The sequence below is a fragment of the Myzus persicae genome, unplaced genomic scaffold, assembly GCF_001856785.1.
Source record: "Myzus persicae strain clone G006 unplaced genomic scaffold, MPER_G0061.0, whole genome shotgun sequence".
NCBI lineage: Eukaryota > Metazoa > Arthropoda > Insecta > Hemiptera > Aphididae > Myzus > Myzus persicae.
Genome location: NW_019104064.1, coordinates 92,423 through 97,256, shown reverse-complemented (window position 1 = coordinate 97,256; position 4,834 = coordinate 92,423). Strand labels below are relative to the sequence as shown.

The 4,834-nt window shown below is 32.2% G+C and overlaps 1 long non-coding RNA gene across 1 annotated transcript; it reads right to left on the bottom strand.

The window, feature by feature from the left end:
• Positions 1-1,415: 1,415 nt before the first annotated feature.
• On the bottom strand, positions 1,416-4,144 carry LOC111038267. Its single transcript, XR_002604961.1, has 2 exons — positions 3,269-4,144; positions 1,416-1,945 (listed from the first exon to the last, which is right to left on the bottom strand). It is a non-coding gene; the product is annotated as an uncharacterized LOC111038267 (long non-coding RNA).
• Between the last annotated feature and the right edge of the window lie 690 nt (positions 4,145-4,834).

Below are 4,834 nucleotides of genomic sequence, written 5' to 3'. Positions count from 1 at the left end.
GAATACATTCAAATTAAATATTTATTCATTGGAGTTAGGATGTTGAAACGACATCTATTTCAAGTTTGGAAATCACATTTTCAACGACACTCAAATTGTCGCAACAATATGCAGTAGCATGTAACCAAGTACCTCAACGAGTTATCACTGGCTCCTGGGAAAGCGGTGTTTGGGGGTAATTTTCTTTAAATAAATGTACACGGCTGAGTGCTTTAAGAAAGCTTTAAGGAATAGCTCAATGTTTAGCAAAAAAAATGTAACACGAGTAAAATATGTAATTAAGATTAAATATGTGGAAATATATAATATCAACCATAGCTTAAAATAATCAGATAGTCCCGTAACATATTTCTATAGAGAAATCATTCGCGACAAATATGTAAATACATACAAATATGCACTCTACTGATTAGTAATTAAGTATTGTTTTTGATATATTTTCTATTGGAAAGGTAGGAAATGTAAATTATTTATACATTTTAATATGTAGACACTAAAAACTGAATCTCACAATATTCATTTAATTAATTAAAATAAGAAATTCATTTTTTTATAAATAAAATGTGACCATTGATTTAATAATTTTAGGTTATTTAATAAAATAAAATTTTACAAAATTCTATGAAAAACATAAGATAGATGTTAATTCAAAAAAAACCAAATTATTTAATGTTTTGAGAACTTTAGTCAAAGAACATTATATACAATCATCAATCGCTAGAGAGTTGCCAAGTTTAATTTTCAAAACATATTACTCAACTAATCACCGGTAATAAAAAAAAATAGAAAACAATCAAAAATAATGATAAAAGCAGTAAGTTTATTTTTATTAATTGGTTAATGCCAGTCAGTTCCAGTTATTTAATATAATTTAAAATGTCTGTTAACAACCCCAGCCAGCAGCTATCAGTACCTATATTACAAAATACTAATTTTTTTAAATAAAAATTAGAATAAAACAAATTATATTTATATTTATATTATAATCATATTTTATATGATATAATGATAATTGCCTCAAAAAAAAAAAGCTAAGGCAATGGCAACTGCCAATAATTACCAATTCTGTAAATAAGAGCATACTGTCAAATGTTTTTCACAAATTTTGGTTGCATGTATTGAAAACTTCATGTTATACCCTCTATTTGAAAAATGAAAACATTAAAGCTTATTGTATCAAGCTTTAAAGAAAAGAATAGAAGATGATGTAATTTTCAGTTAAATTTATGGATACATTTATATTGTGTGAATGATACGTAGATGTATTGAGAATGTGAGTGCACAAATAAATACATTAAGAAAGTCAAAATTATGTTTTTTTATTTCATTGTATACTGATCAATGATATTTGTAACTGTTCACTTTGTTCATTATCTTCAAACAATAATATGATATTTACTTTAGAACAAAAATGATTAATAAAAAAATACAAATTTATTTATTTATTTTTTGTAATAACAAGTAAATAATCTCTGTAAGACACAATACATTCTAAATAGTTGATAGAAATTGTAATTTCATCACGGTAAATAGGACCATAGGTATTGTCAAATTTTTTTCACAAATTTTCATTGTATATATTGAAAGCTTACTGTTAAGGGTATAATATTCTTGTTTCAAAATGAAATGGATCAAGAGATCTAAATTAAATGTTCAATAAATTAATCTGAGTGATTGAATTACTTTTTAATTCACTTTACACTGCATTATTACAGTGTGCATGATGCATATGAATTAATTTAAATGTTTTTGGCATTGAAAATAATGTTATTTTGTTGATTCATTTCACAATGTGTTAAAGAGTAAAAATTACAATGACGACAGAAATATAACAGATTTTAAGTGTTCTAGATTAAATAACAATATAATGTGGTAAGTGGTAACTATCTTCAACCCAATCAGTAGCCTGCATAAGCTTCTCTGTCATCTTGTTTGAACACCATATCTGCAATGTAAGTAAATGAATTAAGATGACGCTTTACATTTAAATTCTTGTAATCAATTGAAATAAGTATAATTTCTTTAAAACTAAATATAATATGATTTTTAAAAATACGCATGTACTACATTGAAAATGTCTTTTGTTACAATACATTCATTATAAACTACATAATATATTTATAATAGACAATTACATAACATGATGAAACGTTATCAAGAATTTACATTTGAATTTATGAATACATTTATATTGTGTGTACAGTACGTAGATGTATTGAAAATGTGGGTGCACATAAAAATATTAATGAAGTCAAAATTATGTATACTTTTATTTCATAGTATACCGATCAATAATATGATATTTACTTAAGAACAAAAAAGATTAATAAAAAAATAATAATATATTTATACATTTTTTTAATAACAGATAAAATAATCTCTGTAAGTACGACTCATTATGTTCTCAATAATTGATAGAAATTGTAATTTCAAAACGGTAAATAAGAGTATTTTTTTTCACAAATTTTGGTTGTATGTATTAAAAGCTTACTGTTAAGGGTATAATATTCTTGTTTCAAAATGAAATAGATCGATAGATCTAAATTAATATATATGCACGCACTTACCCACCTAATTGTAGAGCAAAAAAGTGCTTTAGGTATATTGATAAAATATGGTTAAAATTGTAGGTATTAGGGGTTATTTAAAAACCTAAGTGAGCCAAAATATAGGTATTTAAATGGTACTTAATACTAACAGTAGTTATGAGTTTTCTTTGCACTAAGGTGAACAATAATAATTGTATGCTTAAGTGGCTTACACACTAGGCGACTAATCAAGAGCATTCCTATCTACAGAATTGCAAAGTTAATTTCACAAAATAAAATGCATTTAAATTTGACAATTAAAGTGTCTAGTGAGTAAGCCACTTGAGTTGACCATAAAGAACACAAAGCCTCGGACAAAAAAATTACGAATTTGAGAGTAGGACAAATGGCACTAATTCTGCCTGCTCGTGCAATTAATAAATGTGCTTATATTCAATTAGCACTGTAATTAACACCTGTATTGTATTTTCATATTATTTTACATAACTATAAGGAGAAGTAGCACAATTGTGTACCTAATTAAATTTTTGAATATAAACTGTCAAATTGTAGCACAATACTATTATATAGGTATTTACATATCATAAGGATAATTCGAACGACCATAGACAGACAGTTTTTAAACAATTGTGAGCTGACCTCAGCATAGTCATATTATGTGTGTTCGTTTGATAAATACATATTACACACAAGTTGTCGTTAGCCAATTCCAAGCTTACCTTCACAATATCCTGCGATAAGCCTGCACGACTCGTAGCAACAACGGAGGCATTCGGCTGTGTAGTAGGAGTTAACGGAGGCGGCGGCGGTGGGCGCGAAATACGTTACGCCGTTAACCGAGACGAAGCGTCGCGGACCAAAACTGCACCTGTCCGTGTATATAAGCACGCACCACTGACACGCGTAGTCCGGGCAAAACTGGCGCCAACCCCGGATAGACGTGCAAACACAGACCGAACTGTGTGACCACAGCGAAGGCGGCGCGACGGCAAAGGCAAAAGCGAATGGCTCGACCGAAACAGAGGATAACCGTACACGGGTTTAACAGGGGATCGCTATTAACCGGCCGTTAACCGGGCGGCGGGCGAACGACGCCTTTGCAAGGCGACGGAGATTAGAGAATACAACAGCGTCAACAACGTCAACAACTTACTGGTAACGAGCAATGACGTGATAAACTGATTATGGCAGAAGAACTCGGTTGGATCGACAGAATATCTAAAACGTTTTATATAGAATAGTTGTAGGTCAGCAGGCTGCGGTTTGATCGCCGCCGCGGTAGATAAATCTCAAACGGTCCATGTCATCGGTAAAAGTTATGGGTACGTACCGATGGACTCATCGAGTCCCTGGTGTAAATATGTTTGTAGTGTATTTTTCATCTCAGAAATTAAATGATTGATTTTAATAAAAAGTGGGTTAAACCCTCCTAAACCCTCTCCCGCATTAACGTCCGAGCCGACCCCTCCGACAATTTACGGCACGTCGTTTGAACTTTGAAGCAATAATGTTTGATGTTTGAATATAATCGTACCTAATTCGTGGTTACCGACTATCGTATCAGTTTATGAAAATATATTTTTGGGGTTTCGTTGTGGTTGTAATCGATGCAATCGTAATCGAAGATAACGATATTCGTGGTGTACAGTTATCGTATTCGGACTTATCACTCGTCGTGGTAATGGTGACATCCCTACATTATTATGCCTTGTCGCTTTCATTTGTCGGGAAAGGAGTAGAGGCAAAGATTACATTTCAAATGATCAGCTGCCGCGCCCCATGTCAGAATACACACAGGTGTATTCACCTTGTAAGCAACATAAACTCCGCCCTGTTGCTGTCACGCGGACCTGTTGGTGAACGACTCGACGTCAGCGATGAAGCGGCGCGGCGGCGGCAAGTTTGAACAATATTATGGGCGCCTGATGCTTATTGTTTTTCCACGTTATTATAATCTCAGACGGTTGTCGACTTACACCGGGCACGTTTGACCGTCAAGTGAAAACTAGACAATGCTGGGTTGCCGTATCGTCGTGGATAGCGCTTTGATCGATTGGATTTTTCATGCACTCATCAGACCTATGTATATAGGCTGGCGACAAATAAACATACTTCTGTAATAGGAGTCCAGTCTTGATTTCGAGTATAAATCTACTTTACGGACTTCATGCTCTTATTTCAATTTTTTTCAAAATGTGTGTCTCAAGGCACTGAATTTGAACACGTTTGAAAAAAATTGTCGCTATTTTTTAACACGGAAGTCAATCGGAAAAAACCGGAAAACA